Source organism: Phalangium opilio, unplaced genomic scaffold (genome assembly GCF_054372755.1).
Source record: "Phalangium opilio isolate 3A_F unplaced genomic scaffold, DU_Popi_V2 ptg001662l_1, whole genome shotgun sequence".
NCBI classification, from domain to species: domain Eukaryota; kingdom Metazoa; phylum Arthropoda; class Arachnida; order Opiliones; family Phalangiidae; genus Phalangium; species Phalangium opilio.
Window position 1 is genome coordinate 246083 of NW_028324260.1, and position 15944 is coordinate 262026.

General features: G+C 44.2%; 2 non-coding genes across 2 annotated transcripts; both read right to left on the reverse strand.

The window, feature by feature from the left end:
- Positions 1 to 239: 239 nt before the first annotated feature.
- On the reverse strand, positions 240 to 361 carry TRNAL-CAA (transfer RNA leucine (anticodon CAA)). The gene is made up of 2 exons: positions 324 to 361; positions 240 to 285 (listed from the first exon to the last, which is right to left on the reverse strand). It is a non-coding gene; the product is annotated as a tRNA-Leu (tRNA).
- Positions 362 to 12988: 12627 nt separating this feature from the next.
- TRNAL-CAA (transfer RNA leucine (anticodon CAA)) lies at positions 12989 to 13110 on the reverse strand. Its single transcript has 2 exons — positions 13073 to 13110; positions 12989 to 13034 (listed from the first exon to the last, which is right to left on the reverse strand). It is a non-coding gene; the product is annotated as a tRNA-Leu (tRNA).
- Positions 13111 to 15944: the final 2834 nt, after the last annotated feature.

Below are 15944 nucleotides of genomic sequence, written 5' to 3' on the forward strand. Positions count from 1 at the left end.
TTGGACGTTTTAAAATTATATCTCATCCAGTTATTTTCTTAAAAATTATCGTGTCAGAAGTGGGATTCGAACCCACGCCCTCATACGAGGACCAGAATACACATATGCTCATCGTGAACGAAGGAAGCTAAGCCCCTTGAGTCTAGCGCCTAAGACCGCTCGGCCATCCTGACGTGGTTCTGTGTAATTTGGACGTTTTAAAATTATATCTCATCCAGTTATTTTCTTAAAAAATATCGTGTCAGAAGTGGGATTCGAACCCACGCCCTCATACGAAGACCAGAATACACAGATTCACATCGTGAACGAAGGAAGCTAAGCCCCTTGAGTCTGGTACCTTAGACCGCTCGGCCATCCTGACGTGGTTTTAATTAATTTAGGCGTTCAAAATTACATCTCTTCGAGTTACTTTTATAAAACATATCGTGTCAGAAGTGGGATTCGAACCCACGCCCTCATACGAGGGCCAGAATACACAGATTCACATCGTGAACGAAGGAAACTAAGCCCCTTGAGTCTAGCGCCTAAGACGGCTCGGCCATACTGACGTGGTTTTAAGTAATTTAGACGTTTAAAATTACATCTCTTCGAGTTATTTTCATAAACAATATCGTGTCAGAAGTGGGATTCGAACCCACGCCCTCATACTAGGACCAGAATACACAGATTTATATCGTGAAAGAAGGAAGCTAAGCCCCTTGAGTCTTGCGCCTTAGACCGCTCGGCCATCCAGACCGGGTTTTATGTAATTTGGACGTTTTAAAATTATATCTCATCCAGTTATTTTCTTAAAACATATCGTGTCAGAACTGGGATTCGAACCCACGCCCTCATACGAGGACCAGAATACACAGATTCACATCGTGAACGAAGGAAGCTAAGCCCCTTGAGTCTAGCGCCTAAGACCGCTCGGCCATCCTGACGTGGTTCTGAGTAATTTGGACGTTTTAAAATTATATCTCATCCAGTTATTTTCTTAAAACATATCGTGTCAGAAGTGTGATTCGAACCCACGCCCTCATACTAGGACCAGAATACACAGATTTATATCGTGAACGAAGGAAGCTAAGCCCCTTGAGTCTTGCGCCTTAGACCGCTCGGCCATCCAGACCGGGTTTTGTGTAATTTGGACGTTTTAAAATTATATCTCATCCAGTTATTTTCTTAAAACATATCGTGTCAGAAGTGGGATTCGAACCCACGCCCTCATACGAGGACCAGAATACACAGATTCACATCGTGAACGAAGGAAGCTAAGCCCCTTGAGTCTAGCGCCTAAGACCGCTCGGCCATCCTGACGTGGTTCTGAGTAATTTGGACGTTTTAAAATTATATCTCATCCAGTTATTTTCTTAAAACATATCGTGTCAGAAGTGTGATTCGAACCCACGCCCTCATACGAGGACCAGAATACACAGATTCACATCGTGAACGAAGGAAGCTAAGCCCCTTGAGTCTGGCGCCTTAGACCGCTCGGCCATCCTGACGTGGTTTTAATTAATTTAGGCGTTCAAAATTACATCTCTTCGAGTTACTTTTATAAAACATATCGTGTCAGAAGTGGGATTCGAACCCACGCCCTCATACGAGGGCCAGAATACACAGATTCACATCGTGAACGAAGGAAACTAAGCCCCTTGAGTCTAGCGCCTAAGACGGCTCGGCCATACTGACGTGGTTTTAAGTAATTTAGACGTTTAAAATTACATCTCTTCGAGTTGTTTTCATAAACAGTATCGTGTCAGAAGTGGGATTCGAACCCACGCCCTCATACTAGGACCAGAATACACAGATTTACATCGTGAACGAAGGAAGCTCAGCCCCTTGAGTCTTGCGCCTTAGACCGCTCGGCCATCCAGACCGGGTTTTATGTAATTTGGACGTTTTAATATTATATCTCATCCAGTTATTTTCTTAAAACATATCGTGTCAGAAGTGGGATTCGAACCCACGCCCTCATACGAGGACCAGAATACACAGATTCACATCGTGAACGAAGGAAGCTAAGCCCCTTGAGTCTAGCGCCTAAGACCGCTCGGCCATCCTGACGTGGTTCTGAGTAATTTGGACGTTTTAAAATTATATCTCATCCAGTTATTTTCTTAAAACATATCGTGTCAGAAGTGTGATTCGAACCCACGCCCTCATACGAGGACCAGAATACACAGATTCACATCGTGAACGAAGGAAGCTAAGCCCCTTGAGTCTGGCGCCTTAGACCGCTCGGCCATCCTGACGTGGTTTTAATTAATTTAGGCGTTCAAAATTACATCTCTTCGAGTTACTTTTATAAAACATATCGTGTCAGAAGTGGCATTCGAACCCACGCCCTCATACGAGGGCCAGAATACACAGATTCACATCGTGAACGAAGGAAACTAAACCCCTTGGGTCTAGCGCCTAAGACGGCTCGGCCATACTGACGTGGTTTTAAGTAATTTAGATGTTTAAAATTACATCTCTTCGAGTTATTTTCATAAACAATATCGTGTCAGAAGTGGGATTCAAACCCACGCCCTCATACTATGACCAGAATACACAGATTTACATCGTGAACGAAGGAAGCTAAGCCCCTTGAGTCTTGCGCCTTAGACCGCTCGGACATCCAGACCGGGTTTTATGTAATTTGGACGTTTTAAAATTATATCTCATCCAGTTATTTTCTTAAAACATATCGTGTCCGAAGTGGGATTCGAACCCACGCCCTCATACGAGGACCAGAATACACAGATTCACATCGTGAACGAAGGAAGCTAAGCCCCTTGAGTCTGGCGCCTTAGACTGCTCGGCCATCCTGACGTGGTTTTAATTAATTTAGGCGTTCAAAATTACATCTCTTCGAGTTACTTTTATAAAACATATCGTGTCAGAAGTGGGATTCGAACCCACGCCCTCAAACGAGGGCCAGAATACACAGATTCACATCGTGAACGAAGGAAACTAAGCCCCTTGAGTCTAGCGCCTAAGACTGCTCGGCCATACTGACGTGGTTTTAAGTAATTTAGACGTTTAAAATTACATCTCTTCGAGTTATTTTCATAAACAATATCGTGTCAGAAGTGGGATTCGAACCCACGCCCTCATACTAGGACCAGAATACACAGATTTACATCGTGAACGAAGGAAGCTAAGCCCCTTGAGTCTTGCGCCTTAGACCGCTCGGCCATCCAGACCGGGTTTTATGTAATTTGGACGTTTTAAAATTATATCTCATCCAGTTATTTTCTTAAAACATATCGTGTCAGAAGTGGGATTCGAACCCACGCCCTCATACGAGGACCAGAATACACAGATTCACATCGTGAACGAAGGAAGCTAAGCCCCTTGAGTCTAGCGCCTAAGACCTCTCGGCCATCCTGACGTGGTTCTGAGTAATTTGGACGTTTTAAAATTATATCTCATCCAGTTATTTTCTTAAAACATATCGTGACAGAAGTGTGATTCGAACCCACGCCCTCATACGAGGACCAGAATACACAGATTCACATCGTGAACGAAGGAAGCTAAGCCCGTTGAGTCTGGCGCCTTAGACCGCTCGGCCATCTTGACGTGGTTTTAATTAATTTAGGCGTTCAAAATTACATCTCTTCGAGTTACTTTTATAAAACATATCGTGTCAGAAGTGGGATTCGAACCCACGCCCTCATACTAGGACCAGAATACACAGATTTACATCGTGAACGAAGGAAGCTAAGCCCCTTGAGTCTTGCGCCTTAGACCGCTCGGCCATCCAGACCGGGTTTTATGTAATTTGGACGTTTTAATATTATATCTCATCCTGTTATTTTCTTAAAACATATCGTGTCAGAAGTGTGATTCGAACCCACGCCCTCATACGAGGACCAGAATACACAGATTCACATCGTGAACGAAGGAAGCTAAGCCCCTTGAGTCTGGCGCCTTAGACCGCTCGGCTATCCTGACGTGGTTTTAATTAATTTAGACGTTTAAAATTACATCTCTTCGAGTTATTTTCATAAACAATATCGTGTCAGAAGTGGGATTCGAACCCACGCCCTCATACTAGGACCAGAATACACAGATTTACATCGTGAACGAAGGAAGCTAAGCCCCTTGAGTCTTGCGCCTTAGACCGCTCGGCCATCCAGACCGGGTTTTATGTAATTTGGACGTTTTAAAATTATATCTCATCCAGTTATTTTCTTAAAACATATCGTGTCAGAAGTGGGATTCGAACCCACGCCCTCATACGAGGACCAGAATACACAGATTCACATCGTGAACGAAGGAAGCTAAGCCCCTTGAGTCTAGCGCCTAAGACCGCTCGGCCATCCTGACGTGGTTCTGAGTAATTTGGACGTTTTAAAATTATATCTCATCCAGTTATTTTCTTAAAACATATCGTGTCAGAAGTGTGATTCAAACCCACGCCCTCATACGAGGACCAGAATACACAGATTCACATCGTGAACGAAGGAAGCTAAGCCCCTTGAGTCTGGCGCCTAAGACCGCTCGGCCATCCAGACCGGGTTTTATGTAATTTGGACGTTTTAAAATTATATCTCATCCAGTTATTTTCTTAAAACATATCGTGTCCGAAGTGGGATTCGAACCCACGCCCTCATACGAGGACCAGAATACACAGATTCACATCGTGAACGAAGGAAGCTAAGCCCCTTGAGTCTGGCGCCTTAGACTGCTCGGCCATCCTGACGTGGTTTTAATTAATTTAGGCGTTCAAAATTACATCTCTTCGAGTTACTTTTATAAAACATATCGTGTCAGAAGTGGGATTCGAACCCACGCCCTCAAACGAGGGCCAGAATACACAGATTCACATCGTGAACGAAGGAAACTAAGCCCCTTGAGTCTAGCGCCTAAGACTGCTCGGCCATACTGACGTGGTTTTAAGTAATTTAGACGTTTAAAATTACATCTCTTCGAGTTATTTTCATAAACAATATCGTGTCAGAAGTGGGATTCGAACCCACGCCCTCATACTAGGACCAGAATGCACAGATTTACATCGTGAACGAAGGAAGCTAAGCCCCTTGAGTCTTGCGCCTTAGACCGCTCGGCCATCCAGACCGGGTTTTATGTAATTTGGACGTTTTAAAATTATATCTCATCCAGTTATTTTCTTAAAACATATCGTGTCCGAAGTGGGATTCGAACCCACGCCCTCATACGAGGACCAGAATACACAGATTCACATCGTGAACGAAGGAAGCTAAGCCCCTTGAGTCTGGCGCCTTAGACCGCTCGGCTATCCTGACGTGGTTTTAATTAATTTAGGCGTTCAAAATTACATCTCTTCGAGTTATTTTCATAAACAATATCGTGTCAGAAGTGGGATTCGAACCCACGCCCTCATACTAGGACCAGAATACACAGATTTACATCGTGAACGAAGGAAGCTAAGCTCCTTGAGTCTTGCGCCTTAGACCGCTCGGCCATCCAGACCGGGTTTTATGTAATTTGGACGTTTTAAAATTATATCTCATCCAGTTATTTTCTTAAAACATATCGTGTCAGAAGTGTGATTCGAACCCACGCCCTCATACGAGGACCAGAATACACAGATTCACATCGTGAACGAAGGAAGCTAAGCCCCTTGAGTCTAGTGCCTAAGACCGCTCGGCCATCCTGACGTGGTTCTGAGTAATTTGGACGTTTTAAAATTATATCTCATCCAGTTATTTTCTTAAAACATATCGTGTCAGAAGTGTGATTCGAACCCACGCCCTCAAACGAGGGCCAGAATACACAGATTCACATCGTGAACGAAGGAAACTAAGCCCCTTGAGCCTAGCGCCTAAGACTGCTCGGCCATACTGACGTGGTTTTAAGTAATTTAGACGTTTAAAATTACATCTCTTCGAGTTATTTTCATAAACAATATCGTGTCAGAAGTGGGATTCGAACCCACGCCCTCATACTAGGACCAGAATACACAGATTTACATCGTGAACGAAGGAAGCTAAGCCCCTTGAGTCTTGCGCCTTAGACCGCTCGGCCATCCAGACCGGGTTTTATGTAATTTGGACGTTTTAAAATTATATCTCATCCAGTTATTTTCTTAAAACATATCGTGTCAGAAGTGGGATTCGAACCCACGCCCTCATACGAGGACCAGAATACACAGATTCACATCGTGAACGAAGGAAGCTAAGCCCCTTGAGTCTAGCGCCTAAGACCGCTCGGCCATCCTGACGTGGTTCTGAGTAATTTGGACGTTTTAAAATTATATCTCATCCAGTTATTTTCTTAAAACATATCGTGTCAGAAGTGTGATTCAAACCCACGCCCTCATACGAGGACCAGAATACACAGATTCACATCGTGAACGAAGGAAGCTAAGCCCCTTGAGTCTGGCGCCTAAGACCGCTCGGCCATCCAGACCGGGTTTTATGTAATTTGGACGTTTTAAAATTATATCTCATCCAGTTATTTTCTTAAAACATATCGTGTCCGAAGTGGGATTCGAACCCACGCCCTCATACGAGGACCAGAATACACAGATTCACATCGTGAACGAAGGAAGCTAAGCCCCTTGAGTCTGGCGCCTTAGACTGCTCGGCCATCCTGACGTGGTTTTAATTAATTTAGGCGTTCAAAATTACATCTCTTCGAGTTACTTTTATAAAACATATCGTGTCAGAAGTGGGATTCGAACCCACGCCCTCAAACGAGGGCCAGAATACACAGATTCACATCGTGAACGAAGGAAACTAAGCCCCTTGAGTCTAGCGCCTAAGACTGCTCGGCCATACTGACGTGGTTTTAAGTAATTTAGACGTTTAAAATTACATCTCTTCGAGTTATTTTCATAAACAATATCGTGTCAGAAGTGGGATTCGAACCCACGCCCTCATACTAGGACCAGAATGCACAGATTTACATCGTGAACGAAGGAAGCTAAGCCCCTTGAGTCTTGCGCCTTAGACCGCTCGGCCATCCAGACCGGGTTTTATGTAATTTGGACGTTTTAAAATTATATCTCATCCAGTTATTTTCTTAAAACATATCGTGTCCGAAGTGGGATTCGAACCCACGCCCTCATACGAGGACCAGAATACACAGATTCACATCGTGAACGAAGGAAGCTAAGCCCCTTGAGTCTGGCGCCTTAGACCGCTCGGCTATCCTGACGTGGTTTTAATTAATTTAGGCGTTCAAAATTACATCTCTTCGAGTTATTTTCATAAACAATATCGTGTCAGAAGTGGGATTCGAACCCACGCCCTCATACTAGGACCAGAATACACAGATTTACATCGTGAACGAAGGAAGCTAAGCTCCTTGAGTCTTGCGCCTTAGACCGCTCGGCCATCCAGACCGGGTTTTATGTAATTTGGACGTTTTAAAATTATATCTCATCCAGTTATTTTCTTAAAACATATCGTGTCAGAAGTGTGATTCGAACCCACGCCCTCATACGAGGACCAGAATACACAGATTCACATCGTGAACGAAGGAAGCTAAGCCCCTTGAGTCTAGTGCCTAAGACCGCTCGGCCATCCTGACGTGGTTCTGAGTAATTTGGACGTTTTAAAATTATATCTCATCCAGTTATTTTCTTAAAACATATCGTGTCAGAAGTGTGATTCGAACCCACGCCCTCAAACGAGGGCCAGAATACACAGATTCACATCGTGAACGAAGGAAACTAAGCCCCTTGAGCCTAGCGCCTAAGACTGCTCGGCCATACTGACGTGGTTTTAAGTAATTTAGACGTTTAAAATTACATCTCTTCGAGTTATTTTCATAAACAATATCGTGTCAGAAGTGGGATTCGAACCCACGCCCTCATACTAGGACCAGAATACACAGATTTACATCGTGAACGAAGGAAGCTAAGCCCCTTGAGTCTTGCGCCTTAGACCGCTCGGCCATCCAGACCGGGTTTTATGTAATTTGGACGTTTTAAAATTATATCTCATCCAGTTATTTTCTTAAAACATATCGTGTCCGAAGTGTGATTCGAACCCACGCCCTCATACGAGGACCAGAATACACAGATTCACATCGTGAACGAAGGAAGCTAAGCCCCTTGAGTCTGGCGCCTTAGACCGCTCGGCTATCCTGACGTGGTTTTAATTAATTTAGGCGTTCAAAATTACATCTCCTCGAGTTACTTTTTTAAAACATATCGTGTCAGAAGTGGGATTCGAACCCACGCCCTCATACGAGGGCCAGAATACACAGATTCACATCGTGAACGAAGGAAACTAAGCCCCTTGAGTCTAGCGCCTAAGACGGCTCGGCCATACTGACGTGGTTTTAAGTAATTTAGACGTTTAAAATTACATCTCTTCGAGTTATTTTCATAAACAATATCGTGTCAGAAGTGGGATTCGAACCCACGCCCTCATACTAGGACCAGAATACACAGATTTACATCGTGAACGAAGGAAGCTAAGCCCCTTGAGTCTTGCGCCTTAGACCGCTCGGCCATCCAGACCGGGTTTTATGTAATTTGGACGTTTTAAAATTATATCTCATCCAGTTATTTTCTTAAAACATATCGTGTCAGAGGTGGGATTCGAACCCACGCCCTCATACGAGGACCAGAATACACAGATTCACATCGTGAACGAAGGAAGCTAAGCCCCTTGAGTCTAGTGCCTAAGACCGCTCGGCCATCCTGACGTGGTTCTGAGTAATTTGGACGTTTTAAAATTATATCTCATCCAGTTATTTTCTTAAAACATATCGTGTCAGAAGTGTGATTCGAACCCACGCCCTCAAACGAGGGCCAGAATACACATATTCACATCGTGAACGAAGGAAACTAAGCCCCTTGAGCCTAGCGCCTAAGACTGCTCGGCCATACTGACGTGGTTTTAAGTTATTTAGACGTTTAAAATTACATCTCTTCGAGTTATTTACATAAACAATATCGTGTCAGAAGTGGGATTCAAACCCACGCCCTCATACGAGGACCAGAAAACACAGATTCACATCGTGAACGAAGGAAGCTAAGCCCCTTGAGTCTAGCGCCTAAGACCGCTCGGCCATCCTGACGTGGTTCTGAGTAATTTGGACGTTTTAAAATTATATCTCATCCAGTTATTTTCTTAAAACATATCGTGTCAGAAGTGTGATTCGAACCCACGCCCTCATACGAGGACCAGAATACACAGATTCACATCGTGAACGAAGGAAGCTAAGCCCCTTGAGTCTGGCGCCTTAGACCGCTCGGCCATCCTGACGTGGTTTTAATTAATTTAGGCGTTCAAAATTACATCTCTTCGAGTTACTTTTATAAAACATATCGTGTCAGAAGTGGGATTCGAACCCACGCCCTCATACGAGGGCCAGAATACACAGATTCACATCGTGAACGAAGGAAACTAAGCCCCTTGGGTCTAGCGCCTAAGACGGCTCGGCCATACTGACGTGGTTTTAAGTAATTTAGACGTTTAAAATTACATCTCTTCGAGTTATTTTCATAAACAATATCGTGTCAGAAGTGGGATTCAAACCCACGCCCTCATACTATGACCAGAATACACAGATTTACATCGTGAACGAAGGAAGCTAAGCCCCTTGAGTCTTGCGCCTTAGACCGCTCGGCCATCCAGACCGGGTTTTATGTAATTTGGACGTTTTAAAATTATATCTCATCCAGTTATTTTCTTAGAACATATCGTGTCCGAAGTGGAATTCGAACCCACGCCCTCATACGAGGACCAGAATACACAGATTCACATCGTGAACGAAGGAAGCTAAGCCCCTTGAGTCTGGCGCCTTAGACTGCTCGGCCATCCTGACGTGGTTTTAATTAATTTAGGCGTTCAAAATTACATCTCTTCGAGTTACTTTTATAAAACATATCGTGTCAGAAGTGGGATTCGAACCCACGCCCTCAAACGAGGGCCAGAATACACAGATTCACATCGTGAACGAAGGAAACTAAGCCCCTTGAGTCTAGCGCCTAAGACTGCTCGGCCATACTGACGTGGTTTTAAGTAATTTAGACGTTTAAAATTACATCTCTTCGAGTTATTTTCATAAACAATATCGTGTCAGAAGTAGGATTCGAACCCACGCCCTCGTACTAGGACCAGAATACACAGATTTACATCGTGAACGAAGGAAGCTAAGCCCCTTGAGTCTTGCGCCTTAGACCGCTCGGCCATCCAGACCGGGTCTTATGTAATTTGGACGTTTTAAAATTATATCTCATCCAGTTATTTTCTTAAAACATATCGTGTCCGAAGTGGGATTCGAACCCACGCCCTCATACGAGGACCAGAATACACAGATTCACATCGTGAACGAAGGAAGCTAAGCCCCTTGAGTCTGGCGCCTTAGACTGCTCGGCCATCCTGACGTGGTTTTAATTAATTTAGGCGTTCAAAATTACATCTCTTCGAGTTACCTTTATAAAACATATCGTGTCAGAAGTGGGATTCGAACCCACGCCCTCAAACGAGGGCCAGAATACACAGATTCACATCGTGAACGAAGGAAACTAAGCCCCTTGAGTCTAGCGCCTAAGACTGCTCGGCCATACTGACGTGGTTTTAAGTAATTTAGACGTTTAAAATTACATCTCTTCGAGTTATTTTCATAAACAATATCGTGTCAGAAGTAGGATTCGAACCCACGCCCTCGTACTAGGACCAGAATACACAGATTTACATCGTGAACGAAGGAAGCTAAGCCCCTTAAGTCTTGCGCCTTAGACCGCTCGGCCATCCAGACCGGGTTTTATGTAATTTGGACGTTTTAAAATTATATCTCATCCAGTTATTTTCTTAAAACATATCGTGTCCGAAGTGGGATTCGAACCCACGCCCTCATACGAGGACCAGAATACACAGATTCACATCGTGAACGAAGGAAGCTAAGCCCCTTGAGTCTGGCGCCTTAGACTGCTCGGCCATCCTGACGTGGTTTTAATTAATTTAGGCGTTCAAAATTACATCTCTTCGAGTTACTTTTATAAAACATATCGTGTCAGAAGTGGGATTCGAACCCACGCCCTCAAACGAGGGCCAGAATACACAGATTCACATCGTGAACGAAGGAAACTAAGCCCCTTGAGTCTAGCGCCTAAGACTGCTCGGCCATACTGACGTGGTTTTAAGTAATTTAGACGTTTAAAATTACATCTCTTCGAGTTATTTTCATAAACAATATCGTGTCAGAAGTGGGATTCGAACCCACGCCCTCATACTAGGACCAGAATACACAGATTTACATCGTGAACGAAGGAAGCTAAGCCCCTTGAGTCTTGCGCCTTAGACCGCTCGGCCATCCAGACCGGGTTTTATGTAATTTGGACGTTTTAAAATTATATCTCATCCAGTTATTTTCTTAAAACATATCGTGTCCGAAGTGGGATTCGAACCCACGCCCTCATACGAGGACCAGAATACACAGATTCACATCGTGAACGAAGGAAGCTAAGCCCCTTGAGTCTGGCGCCTTAGACTGCTCGGCCATCCTGACGTGGTTTTAATTAATTTAGGCGTTCAAAATTACATCTCTTCGAGTTACTTTTATAAAACATATCGTGTCAGAAGTGGGATTCGAACCCACGCCCTCAAACGAGGGCCAGAATACACAGATTCACATCGTGAACGAAGGAAACTAAGCCCCTTGAGTCTAGCGCCTAAGACGGCTCGGCCATACTGACGTGGTTTTAAGTAATTTAGACGTTTAAAATTACATCTCTTCGAGTTATTTTCATAAACAATATCGTGTCAGAAGTGGGATTCGAACCCACGCCCTCATACTGGGACCAGAATACACAGATTTACATCGTGAACGAAGGAAGCTAAGCCCCGTGAGTTTTGCGCCTTAGACCGCTCGGCCATCCAGACCGGGTTTTATGTAATTTGGACGTTTTAAAATTATATCTCATCCAGTTATTTTCTTAAAACATATCGTGTCCGAAGTGGAATTCGAACCCACGCCCTCATACGAGGACCAGAATACACAGATTCACATCGTGAACGAAGGAAGCTAAGCCCCTTGAGTCTGGCGCCTTAGACTGCTCGGCCATCCTGACGTGGTTTTAATTAATTTAGGCGTTCAAAATTACATCTCTTCGAGTTACTTTTATAAAACATATCGTGTCAGAAGTGGGATTCGAACCCACGCCCTCAAACGAGGGCCAGAATACACAGATTCACATCGTGAACGAAGGAAACTAAGCCCCTTGAGTCTAGCGCCTAAGACTGCTCGGCCATACTGACGTGGTTTTAAGTAATTTAGACGTTTAAAATTACATCTTTTCGAGTTATTTTCATAAACAATATCGTGTCAGAAGTGGGATTCGAACCCACGCCCTCATACTGGGACCAGAATACACAGATTTACATCGTGAACGAAGGAAGCTAAGCCCCGTGAGTCTTGCGCCTTAGACCGCTCGGCCATCCAGACCGGGTTTTATGTAATTTGGACGTTTTAAAATTATATCTCATCCAGTTATTTTCTTAAAACATATCGTGTCCGAAGTGGAATTCGAACCCACGCCCTCATACGAGGACCAGAATACACAGATTCACATCGTGAACGAAGGAAGCTAAGCCCCTTGAGTCTGGCGCCTTAGACTGCTCGGCCATCCTGACGTGGTTTTAATTAATTTAGGCGTTCAAAATTACATCTCTTCGAGTTACTTTTATAAAACATATCGTGTCAGAAGTGGGATTCGAACCCACGCCCTCAAACGAGGGCCAGAATACACAGATTCACATCGTGAACGAAGGAAACTAAGCCCCTTGAGTCTGGCGCCTAAGACGGCTCGGCCATACTGACGTGGTTTTAAGTAATTTAGACGTTTAAAATTACATCTCTTCGAGTTATTTTCATAAACAATATCGTGTCAGAAGTGGGATTCGAACCCACGCCCTCATACTGGGACCAGAATACACAGATTTATATCGTGAACGAAGGAAGCTAAGCCCCGTGAGTCTTGCGCCTTAGACCGCTCGGCCATCCAGACCGGGTTTTATGTAATTTGGACGTTTTAAAATTATATCTCATCCAGTTATTTTCTTAAAACATATCGTGTCAGAAGTAGGATTCGAACCCACGCCCTCATACGAGGACCAGAATACACAGATTCACATCGTGAACGAAGGAAGCTAAGCCCCTTGAGTCTGGCGCCTTAGACCACTCGGCCATCCTGACGTGGTTTTAATTAATTTAGGCGTTCAAAATTACATCTCTTCGAGTTATTTTCATAAACAATATCGTGTCAGAAGTGGGATTCGAACCCACGCCCTCATACTAGGACCAGAATACACAGATTTACATCGTGAACGAAGGAAGCTAAGCCCCTTGAGTCTAGCGCCTAAGACCGCTCGGCCATCCTGACGTGGTTCTGAGTAATTTGGACGTTTTAAAATTATATCTCATCCAGTTATTTTCTTAAAACATATCGTGTCAGAAGTGTGATTCGAACCCACGCCCTCATACGAGGACCAGAATACACAGATTCACATCGTGAACGAAGGAAACTAAGCCCCTTGAGTCTGGCGCCTTAGACCGCTCGGCCATCCTGACGTGGTTTTAATTAATTTAGGCGTTCAAAATTACATCTCTTCGAGTTACTTTTATAAAACATATCGTGTCAGAAGTGGGATTCGAACCCACGCCCTCATACGAGGGCCAGAATACACAGATTCACATCGTGAACGAAGGAAACTAAGCCCCTTGGGTCTAGCGCCTAAGACGGCTCGGCCATACTGACGTGGTTTTAAGTAATTTAGACGTTTAAAATTACATCTCTTCGAGTTATTTTCATAAACAATATCGTGTCAGAAGTGGGATTCGAACCCACGCCCTCATACTGGGACCAGAATACACAGATTTATATCGTGAACGAAGGAAGCTAAGCCCCGTGAGTCTTGCGCCTTAGACCGCTCGGCCATCCAGACCGGGTTTTATGTAATTTGGACGTTTTAAAATTATATCTCATCCAGTTATTTTCTTAAAACATATCGTGTCCGAAGTGGGATTCGAACCCACGCCCTCATACGAGGACCAGAATACACAGATTCACATCGTGAACGAAGGAAGCTAAGCCCCTTGAGTCTGGCGCCTTAGACTGCTCGGCCATCCTGACGTGGTTTTAATTAATTTAGGCGTTCAAAATTACATCTCTTCGAGTTACTTTTATAAAACATATCGTGTCAGAAGTGGGATTCGAACCCACGCCCTCAAACGAGGGCCAGAATACACAGATTCACATCGTGAACGAAGGAAACTAAGCCCCTTGAGTCTAGCGCCTAAGACTGCTCGGCCATACTGACGTGGTTTTAAGTAATTTAGACGTTTAAAATTACATCTCTTCGAGTTATTTTCATAAACAATATCGTGTCAGAAGTGGGATTCGAACCCACGCCCTCATACTAGGACCAGAATACACAGATTTACATCGTGAACGAAGGAAGCTAAGCCCCTTGAGTCTTGCGCCTTAGCCCGCTCGGCCATCCAGACCGGGTTTTATGTAATTTGGACGTTTTAAAATTATATCTCATCCAGTTATTTTCTTAAAACATATCGTGTCCGAAGTGGGATTCGAACCCACGCCCTCATACGAGGACCAGAATACACAGATTCACATCGTGAACGAAGGAAGCTAAGCCCCTTGAGTCTGGCGCCTTAGACTGCTCGGCCATCCTGACGTGGTTTTAATTAATTTAGGCGTTCAAAATTACATCTCTTCGAGTTACTTTTATAAAACATATCGTGTCAGAAGTGGGATTCGAACCCACGCCCTCAAACGAGGGCCAGAATACACAGATTCACATCGTGAACGAAGGAAACTAAGCCCCTTGAGTCTAGCGCCTAAGACGGCTCGGCCATACTGACGTGGTTTTAAGTAATTTAGACGTTTAAAATTACATCTCTTCGAGTTATTTTCATAAACAATATCGTGTCAGAAGTGGGATTCGAACCCACGCCCTCATACTGGGACCAGAATACACAGATTTATATCGTGAACGAAGGAAGCTAAGCCCCGTGAGTCTTGCGCCTTAGACCGCTCGGCCATCCAGACCGGGTTTTATGTAATTTGGACGTTTTAAAATTATATCTCATCCAGTTATTTTCTTAAAACATATCGTGTCAGAAGTAGGATTCGAACCCACGCCCTCATACGAGGACCAGAATACACAGATTCACATCGTGAACGAAGGAAGCTAAGCCCCTTGAGTCTGGCGCCTTAGACCGCTCGGCCATCCTGACGTGGTTTTAATTAATTTAGGCGTTCAAAATTACATCTCTTCGAGTTATTTTCATAAACAATATCGTGTCAGAAGTGGGATTCGAACCCACGCCCTCATACTAGGACCAGAATACACAGATTTACATCGTGAACGAAGGAAGCTAAGCCCCTTGAGTCTAGCGCCTAAGACCGCTCGGCCATCCTGACGTGGTTCTGAGTAATTTGGACGTTTTAAAATTATATCTCATCCAGTTATTTTCTTAAAACATATCGTGTCAGAAGTGTGATTCGAACCCACGCCCTCATACGAGGACCAGAATACACAGATTCACATCGTGAACGAAGGAAACTAAGCCCCTTGAGTCTGGCGCCTTAGACCGCTCGGCCATCCTGACGTGGTTTTAATTAATTTAGGCGTTCAAAATTACATCTCTTCGAGTTACTTTTATAAAACATATCGTGTCAGAAGTGGGATTCGAACCCACGCCCTCATACGAGGGCCAGAATACACAGATTCACATCGTGAACGAAGGAAACTAAGCCCCTTGGGTCTAGCGCCTAAGACGGCTCGGCCATACTGACGTGGTTTTAAGTAATTTAGACGTTTAAAATTACATCTCTTCGAGTTATTTTCATAAACAATATCGTGTCAGAAGTGGGATTCGAACCCACGCCCTCATACTAGGACCAGAATACACAGATTTACATCGTGAACGAAGGAAGCTAAGCCCCTTGAGTCTTGCGCCTTAGACCGCTCGGCCATCCAGACCGGGTTTTATGTAATTTGGACGTT